At 33.6% G+C, this 15,583-nt stretch overlaps 13 non-coding genes across 13 annotated transcripts; all 13 read left to right on the top strand.

Annotated features, from left to right (window-relative positions):
* The first annotated feature begins 866 nt into the window (after positions 1-866).
* TRNAL-CAG (transfer RNA leucine (anticodon CAG)) lies at positions 867-949 on the top strand. The gene has a single exon. It is a non-coding gene; the product is annotated as a tRNA-Leu (tRNA).
* Positions 950-1,846: 897 nt separating this feature from the next.
* TRNAF-GAA (transfer RNA phenylalanine (anticodon GAA)) lies at positions 1,847-1,919 on the top strand. Its single transcript has one exon. It is a non-coding gene; the product is annotated as a tRNA-Phe (tRNA).
* A 2,011-nt stretch (positions 1,920-3,930) lies between these two features.
* Positions 3,931-4,003, top strand: TRNAF-GAA (transfer RNA phenylalanine (anticodon GAA)). Its single transcript has one exon. It is a non-coding gene; the product is annotated as a tRNA-Phe (tRNA).
* Positions 4,004-5,414: 1,411 nt separating this feature from the next.
* On the top strand, positions 5,415-5,487 carry TRNAF-GAA (transfer RNA phenylalanine (anticodon GAA)). The gene has a single exon. It is a non-coding gene; the product is annotated as a tRNA-Phe (tRNA).
* A 1,044-nt stretch (positions 5,488-6,531) lies between these two features.
* TRNAL-CAG (transfer RNA leucine (anticodon CAG)) lies at positions 6,532-6,614 on the top strand. The gene has a single exon. It is a non-coding gene; the product is annotated as a tRNA-Leu (tRNA).
* An 897-nt stretch (positions 6,615-7,511) lies between these two features.
* TRNAF-GAA (transfer RNA phenylalanine (anticodon GAA)) lies at positions 7,512-7,584 on the top strand. Its single transcript has one exon. It is a non-coding gene; the product is annotated as a tRNA-Phe (tRNA).
* Positions 7,585-8,631: 1,047 nt separating this feature from the next.
* Positions 8,632-8,714, top strand: TRNAL-CAG (transfer RNA leucine (anticodon CAG)). Its single transcript has one exon. It is a non-coding gene; the product is annotated as a tRNA-Leu (tRNA).
* Positions 8,715-9,900: 1,186 nt separating this feature from the next.
* TRNAL-CAG (transfer RNA leucine (anticodon CAG)) lies at positions 9,901-9,983 on the top strand. The gene has a single exon. It is a non-coding gene; the product is annotated as a tRNA-Leu (tRNA).
* An 897-nt stretch (positions 9,984-10,880) lies between these two features.
* On the top strand, positions 10,881-10,953 carry TRNAF-GAA (transfer RNA phenylalanine (anticodon GAA)). The gene has a single exon. It is a non-coding gene; the product is annotated as a tRNA-Phe (tRNA).
* Positions 10,954-11,701: 748 nt separating this feature from the next.
* On the top strand, positions 11,702-11,774 carry TRNAF-GAA (transfer RNA phenylalanine (anticodon GAA)). The gene has a single exon. It is a non-coding gene; the product is annotated as a tRNA-Phe (tRNA).
* A 1,046-nt stretch (positions 11,775-12,820) lies between these two features.
* On the top strand, positions 12,821-12,903 carry TRNAL-CAG (transfer RNA leucine (anticodon CAG)). The gene has a single exon. It is a non-coding gene; the product is annotated as a tRNA-Leu (tRNA).
* An 897-nt stretch (positions 12,904-13,800) lies between these two features.
* On the top strand, positions 13,801-13,873 carry TRNAF-GAA (transfer RNA phenylalanine (anticodon GAA)). Its single transcript has one exon. It is a non-coding gene; the product is annotated as a tRNA-Phe (tRNA).
* Positions 13,874-14,919: 1,046 nt separating this feature from the next.
* TRNAL-CAG (transfer RNA leucine (anticodon CAG)) lies at positions 14,920-15,002 on the top strand. Its single transcript has one exon. It is a non-coding gene; the product is annotated as a tRNA-Leu (tRNA).
* The last annotated feature ends 581 nt before the right edge of the window (positions 15,003-15,583 follow it).

The raw sequence follows: 15,583 nt of genomic DNA, 5'->3' as shown, positions 1-15,583 counted from the left end.
AAACTGAATTGCCGGTAAGTCTAATTTCATATTTGATTACCTCATTCATCAATAGACCATAAAAATACTTAATAAACAAAAGCTTAAAAAGCAGGTAATCATAGTTTTAAAGTCTGAAATGCACATGCGATACTGACATCTAAGTTTCACTTCACTAAGTAATTTCTAAAATGGGGTCACTTTGGGGGGGGTTTCTGCTGTTTTGGTACTTTTGGTACTCTGCAAATTTTACCTGCAAACTATTCTTGCAAAATCTGCATTCCAAAATCCAAATAGCGCTCTTATTTTCAAAGCCCTGCTGTGTGGCCAAACAGTAGATTCTGAAGAAATATGGTGCATCACTGCATTTTGTGAGAAATCTAACATTTCTAACATCCTAACAAAATAAAAGGAGGTTTGAAAGTGAATGCTGACAAAAAGTACACATATGAAAAATGCTATTTATTTACATTTTTGTGTGGTGCGACAAGTTGGTTTAAGGATATAAGCAGTCAAAGAATAAAAATGACTAATATTTCAAAATTTTAAACAAACTTTAGATATTTTCACAGAAAAAAACTAAAAATATATTGACCTAAATTTACAGTTAATGTAAAGTACAATGTGTCACAAAAAACACTTTCAGAATTACGGGGATATGTAGAAGCATTCCAGAGTTATTACTGCATACAGTGATAAAGGTCATATTTTTTTAAAATGGGGCTTTGCCATTTAGCTCAAAATAGGCTTGATAACTAATAGTTTAAACAAATGTATTGAAATAAAAACTATAATATTAAATATTTTAAAATAATTTTCAATGACAATTACTGGTCATATTTCTTCTGACTAACTTGGAAAGAGTTAAGGCACAGAATCCACAAGAAGTCAGGATGGCTGAGTGGTCTAAGGCGCTGCGTTCAGGTCGCAGTCTCTCTTGGAGGCGTGGGTTCAAATCCCACTTCTGACATCAACTTTTCATGAAACTATACAGATTCTCAGTCAATTATTGATTAGATGGGGATCAAACCAAACTTAGCAATGGGCCTTAAAAAATCCGATCCCAAAGTTACCACTACCTGGGAGTCTTTGGGGTGAATCTGAAATTGTCGTCTATAAACGGAACTCTAGGACCGTGAAATAGTTTTTATGTGCATATGTTAGCTGTCTTGGCACTATAAAAATACTGCCGGCGGTCAATGGGGCGGGACTATTTCAACTCTTTGTGTTCTCTTTCCCTATTAGGGCGGAGACTCCACATCCTATGGGGCTGTTCTGGGAGATTTCTATAAACTGAATTGCCGGTAAGTCTAATTTCATATTTGATTACCTCATTCATCAATAGACCATAAAAATACTTAATAAACAAAAGCTTAAAAAGCAGGTAATCATAGTTTTAAAGTCTGAAATGCACATGCGATACTGACATCTAAGTTTCAGCACATTTTGGGACAAATGTTTTCACATTGAAAGTTAACAATCATTAAAATATTTTCTCTAAATTGTTGTCTCCTTTTTTGCTCCAATTATTTGCATTTAATAACAAATAAAACTTGATGTAACATTATGCATGCACATTGTCTTTTATGTGCAACCATCACTTGTCTCACAAACACAGGGTTTGAATGAACCTGATGAATGGAGTCAAATTGAAAATGTAAAAAAATCTCTGTCAAAATTGCTGTTTTTTTCTACTCATTCACAAAGAGTTAATGAAAGTTATTAAATATGTACAACAAAATAGCAGGAGTTTCAAATAGAAATCATGCTGCAAAAACCAGTCAAAGCAAAAATAAAAATATCTACTTTCAGGGGTTTCGCTTGACATTTGCCAAGTGTCTAGCACTCCTAAAGTCGTTTGTGTTTGGCCGAAATAGCTCAGATGGGAGAGCGTTAGACTGAAGATCTAAAGGTCCCTGGTTCGATCCCGGGTTTCGGCAACATCATTTTTCTTGATTCTTTACATTTTAAGGAGAAAATAAACAAAGCACGTGGACTGATTATTTAAAGAAAATGTAAAAGGCCTAAAAATCTTAACTATCTACAGAAAATAAAATGTTAAAAAGATGAGAAATGGGAACTTTTCCATTTGAGCAAATTATTATTTTTTTGTAATTTTTCCTCTGTTTTGTTTATTTCCATTTCACTTAGCTGTAAGAGGATTTAAAGGGAACCTGATAGCTGATAAAGAAAGCATGTATCAGACACTAGCTGAATGATTTCAACCATGTATGTTTGACTATGAAATGCTGTGGTGTATATGAATTCATTGTGAGAAGTAATTTCTAAAATGGGGTCACTTTGGGGGGGGTTTCTGCTGTTTTGGTACTTTTGGTACTCTGCAAATTTTACCTGCAAACTATTCTTGCAAAATCTGCATTCCAAAATCCAAATAGCGCTCTTATTTTCAAAGCCCTGCTGTGTGGCCAAACAGTAGATTCTGAAGAAATATGGTGCATCACTGCATTTTGTGAGAAATCTAACATTTCTAACATCCTAACAAAATAAAAGGAGGTTTGAAAGTGAATGCTGACAAAAAGTACACATATGAAAAATGCTATTTATTTACATTTTTGTGTGGTGCGACAAGTTGGTTTAAGGATATAAGCAGTCAAAGAATAAAAATGACTAATATTTCAAAATTTTAAACAAACTTTAGATATTTTCACAGAAAAAAACTAAAAATATATTGACCTAAATTTACAGTTAATGTAAAGTACAATGTGTCACAAAAAACACTTTCAGAATTACGGGGATATGTAGAAGCATTCCAGAGTTATTACTGCATACAGTGATAAAAGTCATATTTTTTTAAAATGGGGCTTGGCCATTTAGCTCAAAATAGGCTTGATAACTAATAGTTTAAACAAATGTATTGAAATAAAAACTATAATATTAAATATTTTAAAATAATTTTCAATGACAATTACTGGTCATATTTCTTCTGACTAACTTGGAAAGAGTTAAGGCACAGAATGCACAAGAAATCAGGATGGCGCTGCGTTCAGGTCGCAGTCTCTCTTGGAGGCGTGGGTTCAAATCCCACTTCTGACATCACCTTTTCATGAAACTATACAGATTCTCAGTCAATTATTGATTAGATGGGGATCAAACCAAACTTAGCAATGGGCCTTAAAAAATCCGATCCCAAAGTTACCACTACCTGGGAGTCTTTGGGGTGAATCTGAAATTGTCGTCTATAAACGGAACTCTAGGACCGTGAAATAGTTTTTATGTGCATATGTTAGCTGTCTTGGCACTATAAAAATACTGCCGGCGGTCAATGGGGCGGGACTATTTCAACTCTTTGTGTTCTCTTTCCCTATTAGGGCGGAGACTCCACATCCTATGGGGCTGTTCTGGGAGATTTCTATAAACTGAATTGCCGGTAAGTCTAATTTCATATTTGATTACCTCATTCATCAATAGACCATAAAAATACTTAATAAACAAAAGCTTAAAAAGCAGGTAATCATAGTTTTAAAGTCTGAAATGCACATGCGATACTGACATCTAAGTTTCAGCACATTTTGGAACAAATGTTTTCACATTGAAAGTTAACAATCATTAAAATATTTTCTCTAAATTGTTGTCTCCTTTTTTGCAATTATTATTTGCATTTAATAACAAATAAAACTTGATGTAACATTATGCATGCACATTGTCTTTTATGTGCAACCATCACCTGTCTCACAAACACAGGATTTGAATGAACCTGATGAATGGAGTCAAATTGAAAATGTAAAAAAATCTCTGTCAAAATTGCTGTTTTTTTCTACTCATTCACAAAGAGTTAATGAAAGTTATTAAATATGTACAACAAAATAGCAGGAGTTTCAAATAGAAATCATGCTGCAAAAACCAGTCAAAGCAAAAATAAAAATATCTACTTTCAGGGGTTTCGCTTGACATTTGCCAAGTGTCTATCACTCCTAAAGCTGTTTGTGTTTGGCCGAAATAGCTCAGATGGGAGAGCGTTAGACTGAAGATCTAAAGGTCCCTGGTTCGATCCCGGGTTTCGGCAACATCATTTTTCTTGATTCTTTACATTTTAAGGAGAAAATAAACAAAGCACGTGGACTGATTATTTAAAGAAAATGTAAAAGGCCTAAAAATCTTAACTATCTACAGAAAATAAAATGTTAAAAAGATGAGAAATGGGAACTTTTCCATTTGAGCAAATTATTATTTTTTTGTAATTTTTCCTCTGTTTTGTTTATTTCCATTTCACTTAGCTGTAAGAGGATTTAAAGGGAACCTGATAGCTGATAAAGAAAGCATGTATCAGACACTAGCTGAATGATTTCAACCATGTATGTTTGACTATGAAATGCTGTGGTGTATATGAATTCATTGTGAGAAGTAATTTCTAAAATGGGGTCACTTTGGGGGGGGTTTCTGCTGTTTTGGTACTTTTGGTACTCTGCAAATTTTACCTGCAAACTATTCTTGCAAAATCTGCATTCCAAAATCCAAATAGCGCTCTTATTTTCAAAGCCCTGCTGTGTGGCCAAACAGTAGATTCTGAAGAAATATGGTGCATCACTGCATTTTGTGAGAAATCTAACATTTCTAACATCCTAACAAAATAAAAGGAGGTTTGAAAGTGAATGCTGACAAAAAGTACACATATGAAAAATGCTATTTATTTACATTTTTGTGTGGTGCGACAAGTTGGTTTAAGGATATAAGCAGTCAAAGAATAAAAATGACTAATATTTCAAAATTTTAAACAAACTTTAGATATTTTCACAGAAAAAAAACTAAAAATATATTGACCTAAATTTACAGTTAATGTAAAGTACAATGTGTCACAAAAAACACTTTCAGAATTACGGGGATATGTAGAAGCATTCCAGAGTTATTACTGCATACAGTGATAAAGGTCATATTTTTTTAAAATGGGGCTTTGCCATTTAGCTCAAAATAGGCTTGATAACTAATAGTTTAAACAAATGTATTGAAATAAAAACTATAATATTAAATATTTTAAAATAATTTTCAATGACAATTACTGGTCATATTTCTTCTGACTAACTTGGAAAGAGTTAAGGCACAGAATCCACAAGAAGTCAGGATGCTTTTTTGCTCCAATTATTTGCATTTAATAACAAATAAAACTTGATGTAACATTATGCATGCACATTGTCTTTTATGTGCAACCATCACCTGTCTCACAAACACAGGGTTTGAATGAACCTGATGAATGGAGTCAAATTGAAAATGTAAAAAAATCTCTGTCAAAATTGCTGTTTTTTTCTACTCATTCACAAAGAGTTAATGAAAGTTATTAAATATGTACAACAAAATAGCAGGAGTTTCAAATAGAAATCATGCTGCAAAAACCAGTCAAAGCAAAAATAAAAATATCTACTTTCAGGGGTTTCGCTTGACATTTGCCAAGTGTCTAGCACTCCCAAAGTTGTTTGTGTTTGGCCGAAATAGCTCAGATGGGAGAGCGTTAGACTGAAGATCTAAAGGTCCCTGGTTCGATCCCGGGTTTCGGCAACATCATTTTTCTTGATTCTTTACATTTTAAGGAGAAAATAAACAAAGCACGTGGACTGATTATTTAAAGAAAATGTAAAAGGCCTAAAAATCTTAACTATCTACAGAAAATAAAATGTTAAAAAGATGAGAAATGGGAACTTTTCCATTTGAGCAAATTATTATTTTTTTGTAATTTTTCCTCTGTTTTGTTTATTTCCATTTCACTTAGCTGTAAGAGGATTTAAAGGGAACCTGATAGCTGATAAAGAAAGCATGTATCAGACACTAGCTGAATGATTTCAACCATGTATGTTTGACTATGAAATGCTGTGGTGTATATGAATTCATTGTGAGAAGTAATTTCTAAAATGGGGTCACTTTGGGGGGGTTTCTGCTGTTTTTGTACTTTTGGTACTCTGCAAATTTTACCTGCAAACTATTCTTGCAAAATCTGCATTCCAAAATCCAAATAGCGCTCTTATTTTCAAAGCCCTGCTGTGTGGCCAAACAGTAGATTCTGAAGAAATATGGTGCATCACCGCATTTTGTGAGAAATCTAACTTTCTAACATCCTAACAAAATAAAAGGAGGTTTGAAAGTGAATGCTGACAAAAAGTACACATATGAAAAATGCTATTTATTTACATTTTTGTGTGGTGCAACAAGTTGGTTTAAGGATATAAGCAGTCAAAGAATAAAAATGACTAATATTTCAAAATTTTAAACAAAATTTAGATATTTTCACAGAAAAAAACTAAAAATATATTGACCTAAATTTACAGTTAATGTAAAGTACAATGTGTCACAAAAAACACTTTCAGAATTACGGGGATATGTAGAAGCATTCCAGAGTTATTACTGCATACAGTGATAAAAGTCATATTTTTTTAAAATGGGGCTTGGCCATTTAGCTCAAAATAGGCTTGATAACTAATAGTTTAAACAAATGTATTGAAATAAAAACTATAATATTAAATATTTTAAAATAATTTTCAATGACAATTACTGGTCATATTTCTTCTGACTAACTTGGAAAGAGTTAAGGCACAGAATCCACAAGAAGTCAGGATGGCTGAGTGGTCTAAGGCGCTGCGTTCAGGTCGCAGTCTCTCTTGGAGGCGTGGGTTCAAATCCCACTTCTGACATCAACTTTTCATGAAACTATACAGATTCTCAGTCAATTATTGATTAGATGGGGATCAAACCAAACTTAGCAATGGGCCTTAAAAAATCCGATCCCAAAGTTACCACTACCTGGGAGTCTTTGGGGTGAATCTGAAATTGTCGTCTATAAACGGAACTCTAGGACCGTGAAATAGTTTTTATGTGCATATGTTAGCTGTCTTGGCACTATAAAAATACTGCCGGCGGTCAATGGGGCGGGACTATTTCAACTCTTTGTGTTCTCTTTCCCTATTAGGGCGGAGACTCCACATCCTATGGGGCTGTTCTGGGAGATTTCTATAAACTGAATTGCCGGTAAGTCTAATTTCATATTTGATTACCTCATTCATCAATAGACCATAAAAATACTTAATAAACAAAAGCTTAAAAAGCAGGTAATCATAGTTTTAAAGTCTGAAATGCACATGCGATACTGACATCTAAGTTTCAGCACATTTTGGAACAAATGTTTTCACATTGAAAGTTAACAATCATTAAAATATTTTCTCTAAATTGTTGTCTCCTTTTTTGCTCCAATTATTTGCATTTAATAACAAATAAAACTTGATGTAACATTATGCATGCACATTGTCTTTTATGTGCAACCATCACCTGTCTCACAAACACAGGATTTGAATGAACCTGATGAATGGAGTCAAATTGAAAATGTAAAAAAATCTCTGTCAAAATTGCTGTTTTTTTCTACTCATTCACAAAGAGTTAATGAAAGTTATTAAATATGTACAACAAAATAGCAGGAGTTTCAAATAGAAATCATGCTGCAAAAACCAGTCAAAGCAAAAATAAAAATATCTACTTTCAGGGGTTTCGCTTGACATTTGCCAAGTGTCTAGCACTCCTAAAGCTGTTTGTGTTTGGCCGAAATAGCTCAGATGGGAGAGCGTTAGACTGAAGATCTAAAGGTCCCTGGTTCGATCCCGGGTTTCGGCAACATCATTTTTCTTGATTCTTTACATTTTAAGGAGAAAATAAACAAAGCACGTGGACTGATTATTTAAAGAAAATGTAAAAGGCCTAAAAATCTTAACTATCTACAGAAAATAAAATGTTAAAAAGATGAGAAATGGGAACTTTTCCATTTGAGCAAATTATTATTTTTTTTGTAATTTTTCCTCTGTTTTGTTTATTTCCATTTCACTTAGCTGTAAGAGGATTTAAAGGGAACCTGATAGCTGATAAAGAAAGCATGTATCAGACACTAGCTGAATGATTTCAACCATGTATGTTTGACTATGAAATGCTGTGGTGTATATGAATTCATTGTGAGAAGTAATTTCTAAAATGGGGTCACTTTGGGGGGGGTTTCTGCTGTTTTGGTACTTTTGGTACTCTGCAAATTTTACCTGCAAACTATTCTTGCAAAATCTGCATTCCAAAATCCAAATAGCGCTCTTATTTTCAAAGCCCTGCTGTGTGGCCAAACAGTAGATTCTGAAGAAATATGGTGCATCACTGCATTTTGTGAGAAATCTAACATTTCTAACATCCTAACAAAATAAAAGGAGGTTTGAAAGTGAATGCTGACAAAAAGTACACATATGAAAAATGCTATTTATTTACATTTTTGTGTGGTGCGACAAGTTGGTTTAAGGATATAAGCAGTCAAAGAATAAAAATGACTAATATTTCAAAATTTTAAACAAACTTTAGATATTTTCACAGAAAAAAACTAAAAATATATTGACCTAAATTTACAGTTAATGTAAAGTACAATGTGTCACAAAAAACACTTTCAGAATTACGGGGATATGTAGAAGCATTCCAGAGTTATTACTGCATACAGTGATAAAGGTCATATTTTTTTAAAATGGGGCTTGGCCATTTAGCTCAAAATAGGCTTGATAACTAATAGTTTAAACAAATGTATTGAAATAAAAACTATAATATTAAATATTTTAAAATAATTTTCAATGACAATTACTGGTCATATTTCTTCTGACTAACTTGGAAAGAGTTAAGGCACAGAATCCACGAGAAGTCAGGATGGCCGAGTGGTCTAAGGCGCTGCGTTCAGGTCGCAGTCTCTCTTGGAGGCGTGGGTTCAAATCCCACTTCTGACATCACCTTTTCATGAAACTATACAGATTCTCAGTCAATTATTGATTAGATGGGGATCAAACCAAACTTAGCAATGGGCCTTAAAAAATCCGATCCCAAAGTTGCCACTACCTGGGAGTCTTTGGGGTGAATCTGAAATTGTCGTCTATAAACGGAACTCTAGGACCGTGAAATAGTTTTTATGTGCATATGTTAGCTGTCTTGGCACTATAAAAATACTGCCGGCGGTCAATGGGGCGGGACTATTTCAACTCTTTGTGTTCTCTTTCCCTATTAGGGCGGAGACTCCACATCCTATGGGGCTGTTCTGGGAGATTTCTATAAACTGAATTGCCGGTAAGTCTAATTTCATATTTGATTACCTCATTCATCAATAGACCATAAAAATACTTAATAAACAAAAGCTTAAAAAGCAGGTAATCATAGTTTTAAAGTCTGAAATGCACATGCGATACTGACATCTAAGTTTCACTTCACTAAGTAATTTCTAAAATGGGGTCACTTTGGGGGGGGTTTCTGCTGTTTTGGTACTTTTGGTACTCTGCAAATTTTACCTGCAAACTATTCTTGCAAAATCTGCATTCCAAAATCCAAATAGCGCTCTTATTTTCAAAGCCCTGCTGTGTGGCCAAACAGTAGATTCTGAAGAAATATGGTGCATCACTGCATTTTGTGAGAAATCTAACATTTCTAACATCCTAACAAAATAAAAGGAGGTTTGAAAGTGAATGCTGACAAAAAGTACACATATGAAAAATGCTATTTATTTACATTTTTGTGTGGTGCGACAAGTTGGTTTAAGGATATAAGCAGTCAAAGAATAAAAATGACTAATATTTCAAAATTTTAAACAAACTTTAGATATTTTCACAGAAAAAAACTAAAAATATATTGACCTAAATTTACAGTTAATGTAAAGTACAATGTGTCACAAAAAACACTTTCAGAATTACGGGGATATGTAGAAGCATTCCAGAGTTATTACTGCATACAGTGATAAAGGTCATATTTTTTTAAAATGGGGCTTTGCCATTTAGCTCAAAATAGGCTTGATAACTAATAGTTTAAACAAATGTATTGAAATAAAAACTATAATATTAAATATTTTAAAATAATTTTCAATGACAATTACTGGTCATATTTCTTCTGACTAACTTGGAAAGAGTTAAGGCACAGAATCCACAAGAAGTCAGGATGGCTGAGTGGTCTAAGGCGCTGCGTTCAGGTCGCAGTCTCTCTTGGAGGCGTGGGTTCAAATCCCACTTCTGACATCAACTTTTCATGAAACTATACAGATTCTCAGTCAATTATTGATTAGATGGGGATCAAACCAAACTTAGCAATGGGCCTTAAAAAATCCGATCCCAAAGTTACCACTACCTGGGAGTCTTTGGGGTGAATCTGAAATTGTCGTCTATAAACGGAACTCTAGGACCGTGAAATAGTTTTTATGTGCATATGTTAGCTGTCTTGGCACTATAAAAATACTGCCGGCGGTCAATGGGGCGGGACTATTTCAACTCTTTGTGTTCTCTTTCCCTATTAGGGCGGAGACTCCACATCCTATGGGGCTGTTCTGGGAGATTTCTATAAACTGAATTGCCGGTAAGTCTAATTTCATATTTGATTACCTCATTCATCAATAGACCATAAAAATACTTAATAAACAAAAGCTTAAAAAGCAGGTAATCATAGTTTTAAAGTCTGAAATGCACATGCGATACTGACATCTAAGTTTCAGCACATTTTGGAACAAATGTTTTCACATTGAAAGTTAACAATCATTAAAATATTTTCTCTAAATTGTTGTCTCCTTTTTTGCTCCAATTATTTGCATTTAATAACAAATAAAACTTGATGTAACATTATGCATGCACATTGTCTTTTATGTGCAACCATCACCTGTCTCACAAACACAGGATTTGAATGAACCTGATGAATGGAGTCAAATTGAAAATGTAAAAAAATCTCTGTCAAAATTGCTGTTTTTTTCTACTCATTCACAAAGAGTTAATGAAAGTTATTAAATATGTACAACAAAATAGCAGGAGTTTCAAATAGAAATCATGCTGCAAAAACCAGTCAAAGCAAAAATAAAAATATCTACTTTCAGGGGTTTCGCTTGACATTTGCCAAGTGTCTAGCACTCCTAAAGTTGTTTGTGTTTGGCCGAAATAGCTCAGATGGGAGAGCGTTAGACTGAAGATCTAAAGGTCCCTGATTCGATCCCGGGTTTCGGCAACATCATTTTTCTTGATTCTTTACATTTTAAGGAGAATATAAACAAAGCACGTGGACTGATTATTTAAAGAAAATGTGAAAGGCCTAAAAATCTTAACTATCTACAGAAAATAAAATGTTAAAAAGATGAGAAATGGGAACTTTTCCATTTGAGCAAATTATTATTTTTTTGTAATTTTTCCTCTGTTTTGTTTATTTCCATTTCACTTATGGAATGGGGCTTGGCCATTTAGCTCAAAATAGGCTTGATAACTAATAGTTTAAACAAATGTATTGAAATAAAAACTGTAATATTAAATATTTTAAAATAATTTTCAATGACAATTACTGGTCATATTTCTTCTGACTAACTTGGAAAGAGTTAAGGCACAGAATCCACAAGAAGTCAGGATGCTTTTTTGCTCCAATTATTTGCATTTAATAACAAATAAAACTTGATGTAACATTATGCATGCACATTGTCTTTTATGTGCAACCATCACCTGTCTCACAAACACAGGGTTTGAATGAACCTGATGAATGGAGTCAAATTGAAAATGTAAAAAAATCTCTGTCAAAATTGCTGTTTTTTTCTACTCATTCACAAAGAGTTAATGAAAGTTATTAAATATGTACAACAAAATAGCAGGAGTTTCAAATAGAAATCATGCTGCAAAAACCAGTCAAAGCAAAAATAAAAATATCTACTTTCAGGGGTTTCGCTTGACATTTGCCAAGTGTCTAGCACTCCTAAAGTTGTTTGTGTTTGGCCGAAATAGCTCAGATGGGAGAGCGTTAGACTGAAGATCTAAAGGTCCCTGGTTCGATCCCGGGTTTCGGCAACATCATTTTTCTTGATTCTTTACATTTTAAGGAGAATATAAACAAAGCACGTGGACTGATTATTTAAAGAAAATGTGAAAGGCCTAAAAATCTTAACTATCTACAGAAAATAAAATGTTAAAAAGATGAGAAATGGGAACTTTTCCATTTGAGCAAATTATTATTTTTTTGTAATTTTTCCTCTGTTTTGTTTATTTCCATTTCACTTAGCTGTAAGAGGATTTAAAGGGAACCTGATAGCTGATAAAGAAAGCATGTATCAGACACTAGCTGAATGATTTCAACCATGTATGTTTGACTATGAAATGCTGTGGTGTATATGAATTCATTGTGAGAAGTAATTTCTAAAATGGGGTCACTTTGGGGGGGGTTTCTGCTGTTTTGGTACTTTTGGTACTCTGCAAATTTTACCTGCAAACTATTCTTGCAAAATCTGCATTCCAAAATCCAAATAGCGCTCTTATTTTCAAAGCCCTGCTGTGTGGCCAAACAGTAGATTCTGAAGAAATATGGTGCATCACTGCATTTTGTGAGAAATCTAACATTTCTAACATCCTAACAAAATAAAAGGAGGTTTGAAAGTGAATGCTGACAAAAAGTACACATATGAAAAATGCTATTTATTTACATTTTTGTGTGGTGCGACAAGTTGGTTTAAGGATATAAGCAGTCAAAGAATAAAAATGACTAATATTTCAAAATTTTAAACAAACTTTAGATATTTTCACAGAAAAAAACTAAAAATATATTGACCTAAATTTACAGTTAATGTAAAGTACAATGTGTCACAAAAAACACTTTCAGAATTACGGGGATATGTAGAAGCATTCCAGAGTTATTACTGCATACAGTGATAAAAGTCATATTTTTTTAAAATGGGGCTTGGCCATTTAGCTCAAAATAGGCTTGATAACTAATAGTTTAAACAAATGTATTGAAATAAAAACTATAATATTAAATATTTTAAAATAATTTTCAATGACAATTACTGGTCATATTTCTTCTGACTAACTTGGAAAGAGTTAAGGCACAGAATCCACAAGAAGTCAGGATGGCCGAGTGGTCTAAGGCGCTGCGTTCAGGTCGCAGTCTCTCTTGGAGGCGTGGGTTCAAATCCCGCTTCTGACATCACCTTTTCATGAAACTATACAGATTCTCAGTCAATTATTGATTAGATGGGGATCAAACCAAACTTAGCAATGGGCCTTAAAAAATCCGATCCCAAAGTTACCACTACCTGGGAGTCTTTGGGGTGAATCTGAAATTGTCGTCTATAAACGGAACTCTAGGACCGTGAAATAGTTTTTATGTGCATATGTTAGCTGTCTTGGCACTATAAAAATACTGCCGGCGGTCAATGGGGCGGGACTATTTCAACTCTTTGTGTTCTCTTTCCCTATTAGGGCGGAGACTCCACATCCTATGGGGCTGTTCTGGGAGATTTCTATAAACTGAATTGCCGGTAAGTCTAATTTCATATTTGATTACCTCATTCATCAATAGACCATAAAAATACTTAATAAACAAAAGCTTAAAAAGCAGGTAATCATAGTTTTAAAGTCTGAAATGCACATGCGATACTGACATCTAAGTTTCAGCACATTTTGGAACAAATGTTTTCACATTGAAAGTTAACAATCATTAAAATATTTTCTCTAAATTGTTGTCTCCTTTTTTGCAATTATTATTTGCATTTAATAACAAATAAAACTTGATGTAACATTATGCATGCACATTGTCTTTTATGTGCAACCATCACCTGTCTCACAAACACAGGATTTGAATGAACCTGATGAATGGAGTCAAATTGAAAATGTAAAAAAATCTCTGTCAAAATTGCTGTTTTTTTCTACTCATTCACAAAGAGTTAATGAAAGTTATTAAATATGTACAACAAAATAGCAGGAGTTTCAAATAGAAATCATGCTGCAAAAACCAGTCAAAGCAAAAATAAAAATATCTACTTTCAGGGGTTTCGCTTGACATTTGCCAAGTGTCTATCACTCCTAAAGCTGTTTGTGTTTGGCCGAAATAGCTCAGATGGGAGAGCGTTAGACTGAAGATCTAAAGGTCCCTGGTTCGATCCCGGGTTTCGGCAACATCATTTTTCTTGATTCTTTACATTTTAAGGAGAAAATAAACAAAGCACGTGGACTGATTATTTAAAGAAAATGTAAAAGGCCTAAAAATCTTAACTATCTACAGAAAATAAAATGTTAAAAAGATGAGAAATGGGAACTTTTCCATTTGAGCAAATTATTATTTTTTTGTAATTTTTCCTCTGTTTTGTTTATTTCCATTTCACTTAGCTGTAAGAGGATTTAAAGGGAACCTGATAGCTGATAAAGAAAGCATGTATCAGACACTAGCTGAATGATTTCAACCATGTATGTTTGACTATGAAATGCTGTGGTGTATATGAATTCATTGTGAGAAGTAATTTCTAAAATGGGGTCACTTTGGGGGGGGTTTCTGCTGTTTTGGTACTTTTGGTACTCTGCAAATTTTACCTGCAAACTATTCTTGCAAAATCTGCATTCCAAAATCCAAATAGCGCTCTTATTTTCAAAGCCCTGCTGTGTGGCCAAACAGTAGATTCTGAAGAAATATGGTGCATCACTGCATTTTGTGAGAAATCTAACATTTCTAACATCCTAACAAAATAAAAGGAGGTTTGAAAGTGAATGCTGACAAAAAGTACACATATGAAAAATGCTATTTATTTACATTTTTGTGTGGTGCGACAAGTTGGTTTAAGGATATAAGCAGTCAAAGAATAAAAATGACTAATATTTCAAAATTTTAAACAAACTTTAGATATTTTCACAGAAAAAAACTAAAAATATATTGACCTAAATTTACAGTTAATGTAAAGTACAATGTGTCACAAAAAACACTTTCAGAATTACGGGGATATGTAGAAGCATTCCAGAGTTATTACTGCATACAGTGATAAAGGTCATATTTTTTTAAAATGGGGCTTTGCCATTTAGCTCAAAATAGGCTTGATAACTAATAGTTTAAACAAATGTATTGAAATAAAAACTATAATATTAAATATTTTAAAATAATTTTCAATGACAATTACTGGTCATATTTCTTCTGACTAACTTGGAAAGAGTTAAGGCACAGAATCCACAAGAAGTCAGGATGGCTGAGTGGTCTAAGGCGCTGCGTTCAGGTCGCAGTCTCTCTTGGAGGCGTGGGTTCAAATCCCACTTCTGACATCAACTTTTCATGAAACTATACAGATTCTCAGTCAATTATTGATTAGATGGGGATCAAACCAAACTTAGCAATGGGCCTTAAAAAATCCGATCCCAAAGTTACCACTACCTGGGAGTCTTTGGGGTGAATCTGAAATTGTCGTCTATAAACGGAACTCTAGGACCGTGAAATAGTTTTTATGTGCATATGTTAGCTGTCTTGGCACTATAAAAATACTGCCGGCGGTCAATGGGGCGGGACTATTTCAACTCTTTGTGTTCTCTTTCCCTATTAGGGCGGAGACTCCACATCCTATGAGGCTGTTCTGGTAGATTTCTATAAACTGAATTGCCGGTAAGTCTAATTTCATATTTGATTACCTCATTCATCAATAGACCATAAAAATACTTAATAAACAAAAGCTTAAAAAGCAGGTAATCATAGTTTTAAAGTCTGAAATGCACATGCGATACTGACATCTAAGTTTCAGCACATTTTGGAACAAATGTTTTCACATTGAAAGTTAACAATCATTAAAATATTTTCTCTAAATTGTTGTCTCCTTTTTTGCTCCAATTATTTGCATTTAATAACAAATAAA

This window comes from Ranitomeya variabilis, chromosome 4, assembly GCF_051348905.1.
Source record: "Ranitomeya variabilis isolate aRanVar5 chromosome 4, aRanVar5.hap1, whole genome shotgun sequence".
Taxonomy (NCBI): Eukaryota; Metazoa; Chordata; class Amphibia; order Anura; family Dendrobatidae; genus Ranitomeya; species Ranitomeya variabilis.
The sequence above is the reverse complement of the archived record's forward strand: the minus strand, read 5'-3'. Positions and strand labels throughout refer to the sequence as shown.